Source organism: Pan paniscus, chromosome 11, assembly GCF_029289425.2.
Source record: "Pan paniscus chromosome 11, NHGRI_mPanPan1-v2.0_pri, whole genome shotgun sequence".
Lineage (NCBI taxonomy): Eukaryota > Metazoa > Chordata > Mammalia > Primates > Hominidae > Pan > Pan paniscus.
The window spans coordinates 79,636,523-79,659,968 of NC_073260.2; positions in this window are offsets into that span (position 1 = coordinate 79,636,523).

The window sequence follows — 23,446 nt, forward strand, 5'->3', positions numbered from 1 at the left end:
ATAGGGACTCTCTGGGCCATCTGTTTGATTTTTCTATAAATCTTAAACTGTCCTGAATACTCCAATCTATTAATTCAAAAATGTTAGATCATAAGTCAAAAATGTGGGAGTTGTCTGTGAAACCTCATTTTCTCTTTATAATAAACCACTCTCCTCCTAATCGAGTCCAGCCCAAGGATTTGGTGTCCTAAATTACTTTCCTATTTATTGGCTTTTCTTTTTCATTCTGTTGCCATTTTCTAGCAGAGATCATCATTACCTCTACCTGGATTTTGCATTAACTTCCTAACTGTTGCCTTCTACCTTTCTATCTGCCAATCCACTATTCAAAATATCGGCAAAATGATCTCTCTTTAATACAAAATGTATCACGTCACTCTGCTGCTTAAAACCTTTCACTGGTTTTCTATTTCTAAGTTCTTTCTCTATCTTACAAGAGCCTTTATAATTTAGCTGTTGTTTATCTTTTGGGTTATTTCATTTTACTACAGTTTTTCTTGCCCTTTGGGCTCATGTTATACTTAACTTTGCATAGTTTCACTAGAGCCATGCTTTGCATTGTCTTCAATCTTAATATCTGATATTCCTATTGCTTCAATTCTTCCCTTGCCATTCTTTCTTCACTTGGTTTATGCTTTTTCCTTGGAAATTTAGCTTAGATATTACACCATCCAGGGAGATTTCTACTCACTACAAACTGAAGCTAAATATCCCTTCTAAGTCACCTTGAATTTTCCTTAACATGGTATACAAGCTTCTAATTTCCTTCTCAATATCTGCATTTGATTATAACCTTTGAAAAGGCAAAGTTGTGTCTACCTTATGCATCAAGGTCATCACAGAATCTGCAGTGTAACAAGCTCTCCATTACATACTTCTCAAAAAAAAAAAAAAACAAACACACACTTAGAATCAGCCCTAATAATGTCTCACACCTAATTTCATGTCTTTAATGAAAAGATACCCCCCTTTAAACAAATTTGCGATGGGCTAAATGGAAGAATCGGAATATGGAATTAAAAAACTGAATTAAGAATTAGAATATTGAATTCTGATTTGCCAGGACCCTCCTAGTAACTCAAGAAACATTTTTGGTAACAGTTTTGTTGAATTATAATTCATATATGTTAAAATTTACCCATTTAATATGTACAATTCATTTTTCAGTATAGTCAGAGTTACATGATTATCACTGCAATCAGTTATAGAACATGTTCGTTTCCACTAAAGGAAATTCTGCCCCCTTTCACAATCACCCCCAAATCCTTTCATGTCCCCAACCCCTAGGTGACTACTAATCAACTTTCAATTCCTATTGATTTTCTTATTCTGGATATTCCATGTAAATAGAACCATATAATATGTGGTCTTTAATGCCAGGCTTTTAAAAGCTTTTATTCTGGTTTGTAAGTTTCATCTATGTTGTTCAAGTAACTTTGATAGATTTAGCTACATGTTTTGGAAGTTTTCAACAACAGAGTTTGTCAAAACATAGCCAAATTTAACCTGATTTATTAGTCAAAACAATTAAAAATACCATAATTGACATTCATTCTATTGACCAATGTACATTATACCAAATATATTTTATATAACAAAGCTGAAGGTTCATCACTGGTTATGAAAACTTTTATTCTTTAGATTAGGCTGGTATTTGGGGCCTTTCACACAAACACACACACATGCCTTTCACAGACATGAGTATGTTTTTTCACACACACACACACCTTACACAAATGTATGGCTGTCTTCCCAATAAAATTCTTCTGCTCACAAACAAATTATCTTGGGATTGCCCTCTCCTAATCTTTGATTATTTTACCAAAAGGACTTGATGATGCATATTTCATGAATTTTCCATTACCTGTAAGTGATTCCTTTACCTCTGGTTGGAAGAATATTTATTATAAGGATTAAATGTATGAAAAGATTACATTGGATAATTAGAGACAAATAATGTGCTTTGGGTGCCATATTTGTCTTTTATCTTTCAACTTATCTCTACATAAGTACATTTAGAAAGCTGAAGTATTTTTGTCCTTAAATTGCCTCAAACTAGTCATCTTAGTAGAATATTAATGCCAAGGAGTAGGAACTGCAAAATACAAGGTATACAATAAAGAATGGGAGTTTGTTATACTCCATAAATAGGAGTATAACACTTTTCTTCAGAAGAGTTTACTTCAGTACATCATGGAATAGAATAGCACCAATAGGTTGTATTCAGTCTGCAAATATATCTACAGTTACTGAAACTGACTATTTAAATGTATGTCTCGGAAATATTATTTGACTAAAGCTTGCTCCCTTATAGAGACAGTTCAGCATGCTCTTGAAAGCATAAAGGCTGCCTTTGTTTGACACAGTTCGGTATTATCTTTTTCAAAAAGCTGGTGATGAAAACATAGGGAATGATTCTTAAATTCTGATAAAATATACATTTATTCTTCAGAACATTTGGGAGCAGCTGATTTACTGCTGAGAAAAAATATTAACAGCAAAGTTTGTTTCATTATGTGTGTAATAAAACTGCTAATGTTCTTTTTCTCCCTTTTGTAGAAATGGTAAATGAAGATTTGCATTCTGGGTAGAACTTCCTCTTGGGGAAGCAATAGAAGCCTAGACTGACATTCCCTAGGCCCCAAACCTTGTTAAAAGTGGTTTCAGTCCTGAGGACCTAATGCACTGATTGCTTCCCTAGAAGGAGTCTCATTGCTTGCTCCGTTCGGTCCTATTACTGAAGGTCTAATTACATCTATTATGCTGTTCAGTTTCACAGAAGGTTGGGGAAGAAAATTAGAGGTATTAGGGTATGAGATTGGGGGCGTGTAACACACATACAAAAAAATACACACAGACATTCATATTGTAGGTTTTAAGAAATGCAATGGTGACCAAACTAGAGTATTTGTGAGATTATTTCTAAACTATCACGTTATGTTACTGTAACAAGACAAAATGGAGACGGTTCCAATTCCGTGTGATTGCCCAGGCCACAGGGATCCAATTACACTGTCAAAATCTGAGGTGCTGGAACTTAAAAGCCCCACAGGACCTCTTTGCAACCAAACACATTTTTCTCCATCAGTAAAAGGGCAAGTAAAGGATTTTTGATCCCGTTGTAAAGGGTGTCTTACATTCAGAGCTCCCCAAAACATCTCCTAGCCCACTCTTTCCCTGTATAGTGTAAATATTATATGCTTATGCTATGCTTTTGTGGAGCCTTCATGAAGACTGTTTTCATGGCCTAATAGAGCTCAGAATGGAAAGGAAGAGGGGGCAGAAGGGAGACTCATTATTTTTTAAATGGCTTCACTTTTCCCGTAGGAATCCTATATATCCCACTTAGCAGAAGCTCATTCCAGCGCTGATTAAGTGGGAAATACACAGAATCTCAAAAGGTCGGATCTATAATCAGCTGTCCTCAGGGGTTGACATAGAAAACTTTTTAATCCAACTTGAATTTATTGCCATCTGATAACAAAGTGAAAAAAACTATGAGACATTAAGTACATATATTTCAATATAGTTACATATATATTACAAATGTGCATGTGTGTGTGTGTGTGTGTGTGTGTGTGTGTGTGTGTGTGTTTTAATGGAAGATGCACTGCCTGCCTAAACTCAGAATAACCTGGTTTACCTAAAGCATTTGTTAGGCAATCTTTTCTATAGCATATTTACTTTATGTTGTTGATTTGTTTTATATTTTGGAGACTTTCAAACTAACAAATTAAGTTTTCGTGGCAATGGTTCTGTATCTATTTGTGAGAAACAATTCACAAATTGGAGTCTAAAGGTGTATGACTAAAAAAAGTGTTTATAAAAGAAATAGGATAATAGGAAAAAAAGGAAAAACAAACAGAATTCTTAATAAGCTGCCAAAGTGTGTAACTGCAAACCTGTGATAAACATTTCTTTGTGGGAAGAATATACTTGTGGAGCCGGATGGCTTAAGCTGGACAAAGCCTAGTTTCTTGTCTCATTCAATGCATTTTTACTTATTTTAGTAAGGAAATATTAGTCAATATTTCATTAAAAATGACTTTGGTCAAAAGCTGAAGGTTTTTTACTCATCACACCTTAAAATACCATCTCTATTTATGTCCTCCCATAAATTTGTAGTCATTTCTATATCACCTTTATGCTGAGAGCAGCACCCAAATACAAAATGTTAAATCAGTCATGAACCTGCACACTTGCTTATCTGAGTGGAAGAAAATAGATTGTTCCTTTCTTCCCTCCTTATTCCAAGTAGTTATTAAGTTAAGCCCGGAAGAAAATTGACCTTGGAGTTGTCTTGAGCTGTGAGATTGAGAAAAGGTGTGAAGGCTTCTCATTTAAACATTATTCCACTTCTCTACTCCCTGGGAGAAAACAGTCTTACAAGAGTGATGGAAAGAAAATGGTGTAAGTGGTAAGGTGGCATTTTGTTTTTCACTATGTGAGTGGTTTTTCCTTATCAGTATTTATAAAAGTCGCTGTTGTCCCTATGTTTTCGCACTTCCTGAAGAAGAATAAGAGAAGAAGGAAATCAGAGTAGTTTCTAGACTTGTGTTCATGGGAAAGCTGGGAGAAAGTACACAGCAAGCAGAGACATTGGGGGGATGAATGTCTGTCTCTTTGTAATTCTGAGTATGTCCCAATGAGTAATAGCACGGCTCTTCTGTTTGTGAGAGACAATTAGAGCACAGAAACCAGGAAGTAGGAAGGCCAGCGATGAGAAGGATCTGCTCTGGGGAAACAGAAACCACCCACACTGGTTCCACACAGTGGAAATACAGGAATGGACTAGCTAGGAGCACATGGCATGAATCACTTAGCTGGGCTTGAATCCCAGAGATATGACCGAGGGAAAACTAGCTAAGTTCTCTGGCCCTCATTTTTCTCATCTGCAACATGGGAATAGTAATTGTATCTATTTCAATGGTTTTGAGGGATAATGAAATGAAATAATAAAGAATGACAGGCACAAAGAGTAGTAAGTGCTCATGAGAAGTCAGCTGCTGATAGTGTTAACGTTGAGAAGGAACAAAATTCTAAAGCTGAGAAAAATGTTTTCTGTCCTAATCAACTCTGATGGTGATAAGGAAGTATAACTTAAAGTATTTGCCAAGAAACACAAGTGTTTGGGCTAATTGGCTTGAATGGGTCAAGTGTTTCAATACATTTAGGAATATACCTACTGGGAAATAATTGACTGATGAAGAAGGGTTTTCAATGTGGATTGCATAGAGTCCTAACCAAGTGAGGACTGGCTTCTAATGGAAAGCTTATCTTGAGCTGAAAAGAATGTTTTTTGTTTGTTTTATTTTGTTTGCAGGCAGAGAGTGTTCCAGTACCTCCATTTTTAAAAAAATAAATCTTATTGTGTATATTTGAAATTTACAACATAATGTTATAAGATACACATAGATAGTAAAATGGTTACTATAATGAAGCAAATTAACATATCTATCATCTCATACAGTTGCTTTTTTTGTGGAAAGAGCAGCTCATGTCTACTTATTTAACAAAAATATCCAATACAATATAATTTTATTTACTATAGTCATTGCTCATTAGATCTCTAGACTTGTTCATCCTACATACCTGCTACTTTGCATTCTTTGACCTAAATCTCCTCATTTCCTCCTCCTGGTAACCCCACTCCTGGTAACTGTTGTTTCATTTTCTATCTCTGTATATTTGATTCTTTTTTTTTCAGGATTCCACATATAAGTAAGATCATGCAATGTATTTCTTTCTGTTCTGGCTTATTTTACTTAGCATAATGCCCCCTAGGCCCATCTATGTTGTGGCAAATGGCAAAATTGGCTTCTTTTTCAAGGCTGAATAGGATTTTATTATGTCTGTCTATTTATCCATCCATCCATCTATTTATCTGTATATAGAGAGAGGTTTTTTTAATCAAATTGTTTGTTGATAATCGCTTATGTTGGCTCCATATCTTGGCTATTATGAATAACGTTACAATAAACATGGAAGTACTTATAGCTTTATGAGATGGTAATTTCATCTCCATTGAGTGTATATACAAGCATTATTGTGTTGCATAATTAAAATGTTTATACTGCCCAAAGCAATACAGTTGACCCTTGAATAACATTGGTTTAAACCGCGTGGGTCTACTTATATATGATTTTTTTTTTTTTTTAGTAAAAGTTGCACAAAGTGTGCCTGCCTCTCCTGCCTCCTGTTCCACCTCCTCCACCTATTCTGCCTCTGCCACCTCTAGATAGCAAGACTAACACCTCCTTTTACTCCTCCTCTTCAGCCTACTCAACGTGAAGACAAAGGTGGTGAAGACTTTTATGATGATCCACTTCCAGTAAATAAATAGTAAATATGTTTCTCTTTATTATTTTCTTATTGGCATTTTTTCTCTTACTCTAAAGCTATAATATATAAATACATATAACATACAAAATATGAGCCAATCAATGGTATATGTTATTTGCAAGGCTTCTTATCAACAGTTGGTTCTTAGTTAAATTTTGGGAAGTCAAAAGTTATATGTGGATTTTCTACTGCTTGGGGGGTCAGCACTCCTAAAACCTGCATTGTTCAAGTATCTACTGCATACAGATTAAACACAATTCCTATGAAAATTTCAATAACATTCTTCATAGAAATAAAAGAAACATTCCTAAAATTGGTTTGGAACCACAAAATACCCTGGATATCCAAAGCAATAATACTAAGAAAGCAAAACAAAGTTGGAAACATCATACTTCCCAATTTAAACTTATATTACCAAGATATAACAATCAAAACAGTATGTAACCAGCATAAAAGTGGAAATATAGACCAATGAAATAGCATAGAAAGCCCAGAAATAAATTCAAATATGTATGGTCAAATAATTTTGACACAGGCACCAAGAGGACACAATCAGAAAAGGATAGTCTCTTCAATAAATGATGATAGGAAAGCTGGGTTTTCACATGCAAAAGAATATATAAAATTTATATTGGAGCCTTATCTTAAATCATACAAAAAAAATCAGCTCAAAGTGGATAAAAGATTCAAATATAAGACTTGATCCCATAAAACACCTAGAAGAGAACGTAAGAGAAAATCCCCTTGATATTGGCCTTGGCAATGATTTTTGGCTACCTTACCAAAAGCTCATGTGACAGAAGCAAAAATGAATAAAGGGGATGCATGAAACTAAAAAGCTTCTGCACAGCAAAGGATACAATCAACAAAATGAAAAAAGCAACTTCTGGGTTAGAAAAAAAATATTTGCAAACCATGTATCTAACAAAAGGTTAATATCTAAAAATTTCAAAGAGCTCTTTTAACTCAATTTCAGGAAAATAAATCACCTGACTTAAAAAGGGGAAAAGGACCTGAACAGAGTTCTTCCTAAAGAAGATATAAAAAAGACCAACAGGCATATGAAAAGGTGCTCTACAACACTAGTCATCAGGGAAATGCAAAATTAAACCACAGTGAGATATCCCCTCATACTTGGTGTCACGGCTATTATCAAAAAGATAAGCTACAAATGTTGGTGAGGGTGTGGAGAAAATGGAATCCTAGTATACTGTTAGTGGGCATATAGATTTGTACAGCATTATGGAAAACAGTATGTAAATTCCTAAATAAATTAAAAATAATGCTTTTGAAGAGTTACAAATATCCAGACAACAAACTAGTTTTTCTTAAATATGTACAGAATTTTTAGGAGTTTCATGGTTCTAAAATGAGCTTAAGAAATTTAGATCTTGGCTATCTGTTAACCTAGCACTGCTGTAAAGTATCCTGAAAAACTCCTCAACAAATATTCCTGTAACAAAAAATAGGAGACAAAAATTTGAATAGACTCTTGTTGGACAATCTTCTTTATTTAACTGTTATGGAGATTGCTCACTAAGAAAAACTATAAAGAACATTGTCAGCTTAAATGGAGTGCTTTTATCTGTTACTATTTGCCATGAAATAGTAACTATCTGTGAATATTAGTGTGGGCAGACTGGAAATCTTAAACCAGCACTAACTTTTTTTAAATAGGGAAAATATAATGTACATTTTCTCTAATCAACATTCATTAGCACAATCATTTCAGGAATAAACATTTTTAAATAATCAACTAAGTGGTAAATTGCATTTTCATATATTCTGAAAATAACTTTCAGTTGTGAAAAGTACAGAGCACAATAGGATTTCATTATTTTGTTAATATAAAAAAATGCCTAAATACCACTTTTCTTCATTTTAACATAACACACATCATATTAAAGCAAGCCTTAATTTTCATATATCTGTTGAGGGCCTACTATGTAACAAGCACTATTCTAAGTACTGCAATTCAATGGAGAACATGTCTCTTAAGGTATTATAGTCTGATAGAAGGAGACAAAAAATAAGCAAATAAAGGAACAAACAATTATGATGAATGTGACAAAGAAAATATCCAACATTGGCATTGAAGTGCTGCTTTAGGAAAGGCTTCTTTGAGGTGCCTTTGAGCAGAGACATGAAGAATGAAAAGGTGCTCATTATGTAAAGGATACCATGAGCTGGACAGAAGCTCAACATGTTTGGAGGATGAGAAGGTGCTGATGCATAATGAGGAGAGGGAGAGTACCTGACACCTAATAACTGAAGGAGGCAGGGCCAGATGAGCTAGGCACTGGAAGCCATGGCCAGGTTTAAGATTGAAAAGCTGCTTGTTATTGTGTGTGTGTGTGTGTGTGTGTGTGTGAGAGAGAGAGAGAGAGAGAGAGAAAGAAAGAGAGTTAGTTCAGCTGGACAACTGAATTATTGCTTTTCATTTTGTACCACCTTTGTTTTTGCATTCATGCAGAACTATTAATATTAGGTTACTGCAAAAGTAATTGCAGTTTTTGTCATTACTTTTAATACTACAATTAAAGATTGTAACTGCTGGGAAAGCTGCACATTTCAGGTAGAGTTTCTGCACACTTCAGGCAGAAAACGTGCTAGTTGAGAGAGAGAGAGAAGCTGTTTTCATGCAAACACACACACACACACACACACACACACCACCTTTCTTCACATTTTTTGAAGCAGAGATATGACTGTGCCTAGTTTCCATCTGAAATTAACAACTCAACTATAGGGTGAACAATGGATTATAGGAGGGCAACACTAGAGGCAGAGAAACCAGTGAGGAAGCATTTGTAGTATGGTAGGCAAGATATGGTAGTGGCTTTAAATAGGATGGGGGCTGGGGAGATGGTGTCATGTCTATATATATCTCTATATATGTGATATATTTTGGAGATAGGACTTATGGTGGATTGAATGCATGGATTAAGTCACAGGGAAATTAATGTGGGCTGTGGTACAAAATAGGCAAGGAGCAGTGGGTGTTTAACATGACAGACCTTCATTGAGGTAAAACACTTTGGCCTTCCATAAATCACTGTAGCATGCAACATCAGGAACTCAAAAAGACCAAAAAACTCTATTAGCACTGAACCATAGCATCTCTATAATAGGCATATTTAACAAAATGACATTAGTGCTATTCATTTTCCTTATTATGCATATTTGAGGAATCAGGCCAGAGAAGTGCAAAATAATACATATGGTGTTATCACATTGTTACTGAGAATACAAGAGAAAAAACTGTACCAAGAGCAGCCTGCTCTACTAAGGTGGGAGGCAAATGCACTCTGTGTTCCCTCAAATCCTCAACTCTCCTGTACTGTGTTCTATGCACAGCTGCAACACAATTTCTTATAGGGTGCATTCAATACTGTGGCCCATGACAAAGGATGCTGTGAGGCTTTCTCTACAGCAGTGATTTTGAAATGATGGATGTGACCCTATGGTGGATAATAATGTAAAATCAGTGAGAGTTGATCAGCATTGGGAATGAAGTAGAGTAAAACAGAAAGCATTGCAGTGTGTCTCAGGTACATTCTTACTGGGAAATCCCTAGTTTCTGGCTTTGGTGTAACTATCCAAATGACTTGGAATAGGCTTATTTCCTTAATGGCATCAACATTATATGTTTATGACAGCTAGATATGAATGAGTTGACCAGACGTTGAAGATCAATTATTTGCTAGGTGGTGATTACTGAAAAAGAGCTGAGGAACATAAAACCTGCTAAGAAACTGGAGAAATGAGAGGGGGTGGGCAGAGAAGTTTTCCAGAAAACCACATGAAAACAGCAGAGTGCCAGGCCAGTAGTCAGAGAGATTTAGCCTTCAGGGAAGAGTTGGCAAAAAGAAGACTGGCGGGGTCTCATAGGCAAACTTTGCGTTGCACAGTTTCGCCTATGTCCACTTTTAGAAATGCGATATTGTCAACTGCAGACTCATAATTTATATCTAAGGAATTTCTAGACAGGCACCATAAATGCTGCCTTTTCCTAGTGAATTGAAGAATTTAGGAATGTCACTGCATACTCTGTCGTTCTGTATCCCCGTTCCCCAGGTCAAAACCCATGTATTAGATGTGAGCTATAGGCAATGTCTGTACCCAATTTCTTCATCTCACTCATAGTTGAATGCTGAGATTGTTGAATGGTCAGAACAAAGCCATATCTTAAGGCAAGAATGAAAAGATAGAAGCCCCTCTAACTGTAGGTTAAGCAAGAGTCCAAGATCTCTCCTAGCAGTGGCATGGGGCAGGGTTGAGTATTTTAATTAGTGAATATTAAATAGAACAAGTCAAGTCATGTGAATAGTTTTGGGTGCTGCAATTTGAGAGGGATATCAGCAAACCAGGATGTGCTCAGAAAAGGAAAAAGATGGTTTACATGTTATCAGATCTGGAAACAAATAATATGAGAAGATCTTAAAGGAAGTAAGAACTCACTTATTCAGGAGGGTAGTAAGAGCCCCTATTACATTGCTAGCACTGGACTAAAGTCTGAAGACACAGCAAAAGCAATTCTAAGAAAGTTTAGTCAAAGAAAAAGAGAAGCATTTAGGGAGATGTGAAAGTGGCCATCATTTATTTTAAGGACATTTATGCAGACAGAGGATAGACTTGACCTCTTTTTGTTTCATTTCATTATTTTTTAAGAAAAAAAAATGAGGAGGGTGAGAAGGAAAAAGAGAGAAAGAAGAGGGAGGAGGAGAGACACAGTTTGACCAAACTGATGCTTTTCACCAGGGGCGGCCCAGATTTTGTGAGACCTAAAGCTTATGTAATTTGGGGACCCTTTTTAAGAAAAGAACATTATATATGTAAATTAATATTCATTTAGAATTTCAGAGTTTTAAAGTGTTGACAAATACTAGAAACATCCCGAAGTCCAGAAAAAAAGAACCATGTTTTTGTTAGTTAATTGCCTAACTCACACCTTTATGGTACATTTTAGCCTACATTTTGGACTGCGGACTCCTTGAACAACTTTTCCTATAGCAACAATGTTGTAATATTAATTTCTGTGTTTGTATATAGAAGAGAATAAAAGAGCAAATGGAGAGACACTCCAGTCTTTCTTGTAGCATAGTTGATAGAAAGGTGTTTTTAACTATTGATAGTTCAGAAATTTTTCCACAGAATAGCTTTTGATGCTGAACATTTCAAGCCTCCTTCTCCTATCACGATCACATATGCACTGTGGAGCTCTTGGGTAGATTTCTCTTTGATTTGTAAGTTTCTTCTGTGGAGCCCTAGTATTTCTCCAGAAATGCCTCAGGTAGATCTTGATTACTCCACCTTCTACCTCCATGCGTGGAACAAGTGATGTAGAGTTCTCTGTCCAAATTTTAACTAGAGAAGCTCTGCTTTTTCCAGCCATATAGAGTGGACTTCCAAAATCCAAGGAGATGACAAAGGTGAGCAGCCAAGGAAACCTGCCCTAGGTGCAGGCAATAGGGGGTGCATTGTCTGAAGATGATTTAGAAATAATAATTAATACAATTAAAAACTGATCTGCTTTTTATTATCACCATATACCAGCAATTCTAAACGTTGTCAGTGAAAAAATACTCCTTCACCAAAAAACTTTTGTTAGACTCCATTGAAAATAACTGTTGTAGCTCCTCTGGTGTTTTATTTTTTTTATTTTTTATTTTTTATTATTTTTCCATTTCCGTTTTCTCTTTTTTTAATTATACTTTAAGTTTTAGAGTACATGTGCACAACATGCAGGTTTGTTACATATGTATACATGTGCCATGTTGGTGTGCTGCACCCATTAACTCGTCATTTAACATTAGTTATATTTCCTAATGCTATCCCTCCCCCCTCCCCCCACCCCAAAACAGGCCCTGGTGTGTGATGTTCCCCTTCCTGTGTCCATGTGTTCTCATTGTTCAGTTTCCACCTATCAGTGAGAACATGCAGTGTTTGGTTTTTTGTCCTTGCGATAGTTTGTTGAGAATGATGGTTTCCAGCTTCATCCATGTCCCTACAAAGGACATGAACTCATCATTTTTATGGCTGCATAGTATTCCATGGTGTATATGTGCCACATTTTCTTAATCCAGTCTATCATTGTTGGACATTTGGGTTGGTTCCAAGTGTTTGCTATTGTGAATAGTGCTGCAGTAAACATACGTGTGCATGTTTCTTTATAGCAGCATGATTTATAATCCTTTGGGTATATACCCAGTAATGGGATGGCTGGGTCAAATGGTATTTCTAATTCTAGATCCCTGAGGAATCGCCACACTGACTTCCACAAGGGTTGAACTAGTTCACCGTCCCACCAACAGTATATAAGTGTTCCTATTTCTCCACATCCTCTCCAGCACTTGTTGTTTCCTGACTTTTTAATGATTGCCATTCTAACTGGTGTGAGATGGTGTCTCATCGTGGTTTTGATTTGCGTTTCTCTGATGGCCAGTGGTGATGAACATTTTTTCTTGTGTCTTTTGGATGCATAGATGTCTTCTTTTGAGAAGTGTCTGTTCATATCCTTTGCCCACTTTTTGATGGGTTTTTTTTCTTTTTTTCTTGTAAATTTGTTTGAGTTCATTATAGATTCTGGATATTAGCCCTTTGTCAGATGAGTAGATTGCAAAAATTTTCTCCCATTCTGTAGGTTGCCTGTTCACTCTGATGTTAGTTTCTTTTGCTGTGCAGGAGCTCTTGAGTTTAATTAGATCCCATTTGTCTATTTTGGCTTTTGTTGCCATTGCTTTTGGTGTTTTAGACATGAAGTCCTTGCCCATGCCTATGTCCTGAATGGTATTGCCTAGGTTTTCTTCTAGGGTTTTTATGGTTTTAGGTCTAACATTTAAGTCTTTAATCCATCTTGAATTAATTTTTGTATAAGGTGTAAGGAAGGGATCCAGTTTCAGCTTTCTACATATGGCTAGCCAGTTTGCCCAGCAGCCTTTATTAAATAGGGAATTCTTTCCCCATTGCTTGTTTTTGTCAGGTTTGTCAAAGATCAGATAGTTGTAGACATGTGGCATTATTTCTGCAGGCTCTGTTCTGTTCCATTGGTCTATATCTCTGTTTTGGTACCAGTACCATGCTGTTTTGGTTACTGTAGCCTTGTAGTATAGTTTGAAGTCAGGTAGCGTGATGCCTCCAGCTTTGTTCTTTTTGCTTAGGATTTTCTTGGCAATGTGGGCTCTTTTTTGGTTCCATATGAACTTTAAAGTAGTTTTTCCCAGTTCTATGAAGAAAGTCATTGGTAGCTTGATGGGGATGGCATTGAATCTATAAATTACCTTGGGCAGTATGGCCATTTTCATCATATTGATTCTTCCTACCCATGAGCATGGAATGTTCTTCCATTTGTTTGTATCCTCTTTTATTTCCTTGAGCAGTGGTTTGTAGTTCTCCTTGAAGAGGTCCTTCATGTCCCTTGTAAGTTGGATTCCTAAGTATTTTATTCTCTTTGAAGCAATTGTGAATGGGAGTTCATTCATGATTTGACTGTCTGTTTGTCTCTTATTGGTGTATAAGAATGCTTGTGATTGTTGCACATTGATTTTGTATCCTGAGACTTTGCTGAAGTTGCCTATCAGCTTGAGGAGATTTTGGGCTGAGACGATGGGGTTTTCTAGATATACAATCATGTCATCTGCAAACAGGGACAATTTGACTTCCTCTTTTCCTAATTGAATACCCTTTATTTCCTTCTCCTGCCTGATTGCCCTGGCCAGAACTTCCAACACTATGTTGAATAGGAGTGGTGAGAGAGGGCATCCCTGTCTTGGGCCAGTTTTCAAAGGGAATGCTTCCAGTTTTTGCCTATTCAGTATAATATTGGCTGTGGGTTTGTCATAGATAGCTCTTGTTATTTTGAGATACCTCCCATCAATACCTAATTTATTGAGAGTTTTTAGCATGAAGCGTTGTTGAATTTTGTCAAAGGCCTTTTCTGCATCCATTGAGATAATCATGGGGTTTTTGTCATTGGTTCTGTTTATATACTGGATTACGCTTATTTATTTGCATATGTTGAACCAGCCTTGCATCCCAGGGATGAAGCCCACTTGATCATGGTGGATAAGCTTTTTGATGTGCTGCTGCATTCGGTTTGCCTATATTTTATTGAGGATTTTGCATCAATGTTCATCAGGAATATTGGTCTAAAGTTCTCTTTTTTTGTTGTGTCTCTGCCAGGCTTTGGTATCAGGATGACGCTTGCCTCATAAAATGAGTTAGGGAGGATTCCCTCTTTTTCTATTGATTGGAATAGTTTCAGAAGGAAGGGTACCAGTTCCTCCTTGTACCTCTGGTGGAATTCGGTTGTGAATCCATCTGGTCCTGGACTTTTTTTGGTTGGTAAGCTATTGATTATTGCCACAATTTCAGAGCCTGTTATTGGTCTATTCAGAGATTCAACTTCTTCCTGGTTTAGTCTTGGGAGGGTGTATGTGTCGAGGAATTTATCCATTTCTTCTAGATTTTCTAGTTTATTTGCGTAGAGGTGTTTATAGTATTCTCTGATGGTAGTTTGTATTTCTGTGGGATTAGTGGTGATATCCCCTTTATCATTTTTTTATTGCATCTATTTGATTCTTCTCTTTTCTTCTTTATTAGTCTTGCTAGCGGTCCATCAATGTTGTTGATCTTTTCAAAAAACCAGCTCCTGGATTCATTAATTTTTTGAAGGGTTTTTTGTGTCTCTATTTCCTTCAGTTCTGCTCTGATCTTAGTTATTTCTTGCCTTCTGCTAGCTTTTGAATGTGTTTGCTCTTTCTTCTCTAGTTCTTTTAATTGTGATGTTAGGGTGTCAATTTTAGATCTTACCTGCTTTCTCTTGTGGGCATTTAGTGCTATAAATTTCCCTCTACACACTGCTTTGAATGTGTCCCAGAGATTCTGGTATGTTGTGTCTTTGTTCTCACTGGTTTCAAAGAACATTTCTATTTCTGCCTTCATTTCGTTATGTACCCAGTAGTCATTCAGGAGCAGGTTGTTCAGTTTCCATGTAGTTGAGCGGTTTTGAGTGAGTTTCTGAATCTTGAGTTCTAGTTTGATTGCACTGTGGTCTGAGAGACAGTTTGTTATAATTTCTGTTCTTTTACGTTTGCTGAGGAGTGCTTCACTTCCAACTATGCGGTCAATTTTGGAATAGGTGTGGTGTGGTGCTGAGAAGAATGTATATTCTGTTGATTTGGGGTGGAGAGTTCTGTAGATGTCTATTAGGTCCACTTGGTGCAGAGCTGAGTTCAATTCCTGGATATCCTTGTTAACTTTGTGTCTCGTTGATCTGTCTAATGTTGGCAGTAGGGTGTTAAAATCTCCCATTGTTATTGTGTGGGAGTCTAAGTCTCTTTGTAGGTCACTCAGGACTTGCTTTATGAATCTGGGTGCTCCTGTATTGGGTGCATATATATTTAGGATAGTTAGCTCTTCTTGTTGAATTGATCCCTTTACCATTATGTAATGGCCTTCTTTGTCTCTTTTGATCTTTGTTGGTTTAAAGTCTGTTTTATCAGAGACTAGGATTGCAACCCCTGCCTTTTTTTGTTTTCCATTTGCTTTGTAGATCTCCCTCCATCCCTTTATTTTGAGCCTATGTGTGTCTCTGCACATGAGATGGGTTTCCTGAGTATTCACTGGTTTCTCTTCAGATCAAATAACTCTTTCGCCTTTTCCTCTGGTGTTTTAATAATATATATGTAAGATTCATAATAGCCCATTATTACTTATACTATATTCTTCATGGAAGTTAATTTGGAAAACTCCCAGCTTCCAATACACTAGACTTAGTTATAGGAACGAGTTTCTGGAGTAAGTTTCTAATGGTTCTGAAGCATTCAATCTTACTTTGGCTACAGTCCTTGTTCTCAGTCTCTGTGGTATTACATATTTTTGTGGTTAGACAAATTTTAAATAAAAAATATTAATAGAATGATTGCAAAAATGAAGAAACAACTTGAGTTAGAGAAGTTTTATTATTCTATGTGACCACTTAGAGATTTGTTTGTGCTTAAAATATAAACTAGTGATTGATACAAATTACAAAACATGAAGTATACTATTTCTGTTTGGTGAGTGCAAATTTTAGTTCATAGGACAAATTATTAATTTCAATAATATATCTAAAATGAAAATTTATTCTTTTAAGATTATTTGTTTAAAAACAAACAATAATTAGAAAGTAATGGTGAGTGATTATCACATTATTATTACTGAAAATAATGTGATTGTATAGAGGAGGGCATTGTTTATTAAAAAAACAGTCTTCACAAGATGTCAAATATGTTAGGTATCCTAGTCCACAAATCAAGTTTTGAAGTCACTGGATTAGTGGGCCAAGGCTCAGAACTGCAGGGAGGGCAGTGATACACAGTTTTAAGAGGGAGAGCTTTGCTTCTCTACTTCAACTGCAAGAAATGCTTTTCTAAGCAATTGGAATTATCCAAAAATGAAATGGGCTGCCAGAGAGCTAAAAATTTTCCAGAGGAAATGGTGAAGCAGTCTCACTAATTACTTATTATAAATTTGGTGGAAAAGGCTACAGTATGAAACACAAAACAAAAAAAGAGGGATGATTAAAAACTCAGGATTATTTCCAAGACTCTGATTTTTTAAAATTTTAAAATATTTAATCAACAAACAACAATTGTATATGTTCAAGATGTACAACATGATTATTGTTGTACACACACACATGCACACACACATAATGTAATAATTACCACAGTTAAATTAATTAATATATCACTACTCAGAGTTACGTGTGTGTGTGTGTGCGCGTGTGTACATGTGTGTGGTGAGGACACTTAAAATCTGCTCTCATACCAAATTTCAAGTAAACAATATAGTATTTTTAACTATAGTTGCCACACTGTACATTAGATACTCAGAGCTTATTCATCTTGTAACTGAAAGCTTGTAACTTTTGAACAACATATCTTCTTTTCCCCTACCCCAGCCCCTGAAAACCACCATTCTATTATCTGCTTCCATCAGTTTAACTTTTTTAGATTCTACATGCAAGTGAGATCAAATGATATTTGTCCTTTGGAGTCTAGCTTACTTCACTTAGTATAATGTCCTGTAAGTGTATCCATGTTGTTGCAAATGGCAGGATTTCCATCTTTTTTCATGCTGAGTAATGTTCCATTATACATCACATTTTCCTTATCTATCCATCCTTAGATGAACATTTAGATTGTTTCTGTATCTTGGATATTGTGAGTAATGCCACAGTGAGCATGGTAGTGCAGATATCTCTGAAATGTTGATCTTATTTCCTTTGGAAATGAATCTAGATGTCCATATTCCCTACACGTTTTGGGGTTTTCAGCCAGCACTTCTTTAAATAAACTTTCTGCCCTTTCTCTCTTGTTTTTCCTTCTGAAACTCCTATAATTATAAAATTCTTATGCTTGATGTCCCATAAGTTCTTTATGCTTTAATTATTTTTTTCTTTTTGTTCATCTAATTGGTTAATTTCAAATGGCCTGTCTTTAGGTTCATTCTTTCTCGTGCATAATTGATTCTGCTCTTAATGATCTCAATTGAGTCTTCCAGTTCTATTATGGTATTCTTCAGCTCTAGGATTTCTGGTTCATTGCTATTTCTTATTCTATATTACATTTCTCATTTTGTTAATCCATAGTTTTTCTAATTTTCTTTCATTGACTATCTGGGTTCACTTGTATCTCATTGAGCTTCTTTAAGATAACTATTTTGAATTCTCTTTTAGACAATCCATAGATCTCTATTTCCTTGGGGTTGGTTACTATAGCTTATTTGTAACTTTATTAGCTATATTAGTTTCTTTCAGTGATGTCATATTTGCTTGATTCTTTTTTATCTATGTAGCTTTGCATTGGTATCTATGCATTCGAAGGAGCAAATACTACTTCCAGTCTTTACAGACTGTTTTTGGCAGATAAAAATCTTCTCAAGTTGAGCCCCCAGGCTGACAGGATTGCCTCCAAGATTGTAGTCAAGAGTGGTTGGAGCCAGGTCATGTGAGTTTTGCTGAGTTTACAATAAGGTCTGTGGTTAGTAGGTCTGTTACCAGGGGCTCAAGCAGATGTGAATCCTGCCTGGTCCCTAGCTGGACTGTATTGCCTCCAGGACCTTGGTCAGTAGGGCTGGTGCTGGAATGAGCAGCCACTTCAGAGTCCACAGATAGTAGGCTTGTTACCAGGTATACAAATGGTGTGGTTTCCTCCAGGTCTCTTGGAGTACTCTTACTGGGTCACTGGGTGCATCCCTGGGCAGTCAGTACTGGCCCTGGACTGCAGCTGAGAGAGTTGGGACCAAGTCACAGGGTTGCTTCAGGTCTAGTCTTGCCTCTGTAGATACAGACAGGTGTATCTCTCTCTAGGATCTTGGGTGGGCAAGACTGCTCTGAGACTGCAGCTGAGGGAGGCTAGAGCCAAGTTACAAGGCTATTTCAAGATCCTTAGTGAAACTGATATAAGGAGGCCTGCATGGACATTTTTGTTTCCGTCTGTGTCTCCAGGCAAGCAGAACTGTCTCAGACTATAGCTGTGAGGGACTGCAGCTGAGGAATAGGGCCACTTCAGGATCTGCTGTGGAACTGACATAGGCAGACCTGCTCCAGGGACTAAGATAGACATGTCTTCCTCCGGGTATCTGTGTAGGCAAGATTGTTTGTTGAAGGCCAAAAGAATGAGGGTCATGATCAACTCAGTATACCACTGGAGGCTATATGAGTAAACAGCAAACTGTTCTCATGAAAGCAGGATGTTGGCAAACTGACAAACTGTGTCTGCCACCCAGAAGGAATGCTGAGGGCTGTCACAACCCAGACACAAGTAATTCTTATGATTAGGCAAATCTGAAGCCTGTTAGCAATAACATGAACCTGTGATCAATCAAGTGGCTGACCATTTGTTACCTCCTTCCTGTTCTTTCTACCCAATAAATATAAAGGACTGTAGAAGCTCAGGATGGCTGCCTTTGCTCACTAGAAGCAGGGAGCTCTCTTCTTCTTCCCCTGACCCCTTCCTTTAAAACAGTTTCTTTTGTCTTAAGTTTTCATTTCTACGTTTGTCCCCCTTCATTCAGTCTCATAATGACGGTCTCAAGTAGTGACAGTAGTAACTGTGGTAATGATGGTCTCAAGTAGAAACCATGGCAGTCAGCCACAATTGTTCTCATACCAGTGCTGAGAGGGGCTAGATCTTAGTGATAGGGCCATTTTAGGGTCCACTGTTATGACCAACATTGGTGAGCCTGTCCTCTAAGGCACAAGTGGGCATGACTCCTCCAAGGTCCCTTGATGGATGGTTCTGGTAGCAAGACCAAGGTGAAATGGGACTGTACACAAGTTCACAGGGGTACAGGGCCATTTCCAGGTCCAGAGTCTGGACCACATTGGCAAGCCTGCCACCTGAACATGGGTCTATCCTCTCAAAATGGCCCCACTAGCTCTTGGACTCTACCAGAATTTTACAGCCTTCTACCTGAATCCCAAAGCTTTCACTAAGTCACTTTTGTCCATGGATGGCTGCAAAATTATTGTTACTGTGGGGGCTTATGAGTTGGAGACCTCCTATTCCACCATATTGCTGATGTCATTTTCTTTACCCTCTGTAATAATTCTACTCAACTCATGTAGATTAGTCATCTATTGCTGCATAACAAATGCCTCAAAACATATTGTCTACAAATAACAAATATTTATTATCTCATAGTTTCTATGGGTTGGGAATCTGGGTATGGCTTTGCTAGGTTCTGGCTCAAGGCCTCTTACAAGAATGCAAGAAAGCTGGGGCCAGAACTGTGTTCTCATCTGATGGTTCAATTGGAGAAGACCTACCTCCAAACTTACTCAAGTCAAGTGGCTATTGGCAGGCATTAAACACAAGTCAGCATGCTATATTTTATTTTAACACAGCCATGCTCATTGGTATACATATTGTCTATAGCTGTTTTCGTGCTACAACAGCAGAATTCAGTACCTGTGTGTGTTACCTACATTTTCTTAACTTCTGTATTCTTGGTACTCTGATATCTTTTACCTTGCTGACCTGAAAGGGCAGCCCCTTCCAGGGTTAGCTTAATTCCTAGAAATAGTAAACAACTTGCCTGCAAGCACACTTTTGATATGCAAACCAACAAATCTGGAGCCTAAGCTTTTAACTGCTCTTTTTATTGAGTCTTCACACTATCCTCCTGCCCAATCACATCAGGACCAGGTACTAGACAACTAGGAACAGCTCCTATAGTCCATATTCCACCAAAATTATTCCAACAATGCAAACCTAAGTCTGCTTAGCCTGTTTACCTTGCCTCATCCATTCCTTCCCTCAAAAACCACAATAAATGTTCTTGCTCACAACACCTACCTCTGCCCACTCATCTCACCTTGGTGCTTCCTTCAGTAGCCCTATATGGCATGCCATGCCTCCTGCTTCTAGGGGACTGTGCCTATAATAAAACCTTCTTCCCTTATGATAAATTGTTTTCATATCTGTGTGTCTTACCATACTTAATTAAAACAAATCCAGGTACCATTAAATCATTGCAACAAAGGCCACATGACCTGCAAGGGCTAAGCTATTTACTATCTGACCTACAGAAAAGGGTTGCCGACCCTTTCTGTAGAACATATTCTTCCAAGTTGACTCACATGGCTATTGGCGACCTCAAAGTTTTCCAAGCTCACTTACATGAGCCTCTTGCTAAAGTGATCAACTGTTTCATATACTGGACTTTAAGGGCTAAATGCAGGAAAGTTTCAGGAAAACTAAGACAGTTGGTCACCCTGTCAAGACATGACAGCTGGCTTTCCCAAACTGAACAGCCTGAGAAGGAGTGTCCAGGAAGAAAGCCATAGTTATTTTATAACTTTTGCCAGAATTAATATTCCATCACTCCTGCCATATTGTACTGTAAGTGAATTGGTAAGTCCAACACACACCAGAGGGAGATTCTATGAGACTATAAATATCAAGGAGCAGGGCTTATTGGGGTCCAACTTAGAAGCTGTCTACCACACTATCCTTCCCTTACCTATCTTTTTATCACTACAGCAATAAATGAAAAAATACTTTTTTAGTTTGTGTAGAGGATAAGCTAACATTTCTTGGTACCCTACAGTATTGGGTGTATATGCCCACTAACACATGAAGGAATCAAATGAATCTGAAACATTTAAATCATGCTGTATATAGGAAGGCAATAAGAAAATAATTCGAATATGTGAGATTTAATCTCTACTCTGATAATTAGTATTAAACTGCTCATATCACTAATACATGAACATGGTTTATGGCACACCTTTCTCAGTGTGCATCAAATATGAAGCATCCTCAGATTTACTTAAGAAATATATAGACTCTTGTATTTAACATAATTAGTCCATAAAAGATCCTCTCATTGATATATTTCCCTTTCTTTTCCATTTTTCAATTTCTTTTATTCTAGAAAAGAGTTCACTAGCTGAATGATTACTTAATAAACATCTACATTCCAATTATGATTTTCCCTTAATGTGGGTAATCTTTCCATTCATTTCTTTTCTGTTAGTAACATCTGCTTGAAAACATAATCTTTATTTATAAGAGATTATCTGTCTTTATAGTTCCTTTCCCTCTTGAAGCTTCAGTCTTTGAGTTCTAATATCACCATTAGTTGCTATAGAAATGGTTATGATGACACAAACAGGGGATTATGACTTCATGTCAGGAAAAAGCAGTGGGAAGCCCACTATTTTAAACAATGTGTTAACTCTGTAGCTAATTTCAAAATAAATGGGAGGGAACTACATTCAAAGAAGAAAATACTAGTTTGTTTTTTCAAGTATGCTATGTTTTAAAAATTGTATTTACCTGACTTAGAAGACTTTGTAGCATTCAATCTGTGATTTTTCTGATGAGTCACCATGTTTGTCACACTTTGAGTAACATTTTATTCAACTTATTTAAACTCCTCTCATGTTTATATACAATGGGTGATGAAACAGTGAATGAGCTGATATTGCCATTTCAGTCTTAATGATAAATACCAATCTCTATAGTCATAGCAATTACAGGACAGTCTCCAGAGATCCTTAACAGGACCAAATAAATGAATTGAGAGTGGTGCATTTCATGTGTTTCATAAGTGTACACAACTTCTATCTAAAATAAATATCAAAACACCGAGAAACTCATATTAACTTGAATTCTGCCACATAAAACATGATCTAAGAGCCAGCTTTCAGAATGGCAATGTTATTTATTGCGGAGAGGAAATGCCATATGGAGAGGGAGCCCTGGGACCTGGAGTATGGGTTTAGCTACTCCTTGGCTTCAGTCTATAACCTTGGGCAATTCATGGAACCTCCTGGGGTCTCCATTTCATGGGAACAGTGATGGTAATAGGAAAATCTCTCCTACAATTGCTGCCCCGGGATCCTCTAAGAATTAATGAGATAATGTCTACAGAGCATTCTCAAGCCCTTAGACAAAATGAGAAAGATAACTAAGAAATAGTTTAAGATATTTTAAATCAGGATTAGACTCCAATTTGATTTTTTTTTAAAGATAGACTGCTTAAGGCTGAATTTTTCTTAAGAAATCCAAAGGTCACAGAAAGTAATCAAGCTGGGTTGCACTACAGATTTTAAAATAATCCCATTATCTTTATCAATTATGAGGTTGATTCTGGCAAACCAAATGGATTTCTGTTTATAATGAGGAAATGTGAAGGGGGTTGTGTTAGGCAATAATGGCCAAATTGTAATTTATTTCCCAGCCAAATATTATCTTTCAATTTACATTTAGTTCAAAGGTATCTTACAATGAGTATTTACATTTCAAAAATTCATCCAGGAAATGTTTAGCTTTCATTTTATTGTTTTGTTGTGAAGGACAGCTTTTCTATTTATTTATTTGTTTACAGAATTTAACCCTATATATCTGGGTGATATTTGGAAAATATTATTTAACACACATCAATGGTATTTAATGGTAATAATTAAGGAGTACCCATTTCACCACACTGTGACTGGTTTTCTAGCAACCTCAGTCTTACTAAAAAGTGTATTTAAATTCTGATTCTAAAATAGGATAAAATAAATAGGCATTTTAAAATCATGATGTAGATATCTAATTAACTGACA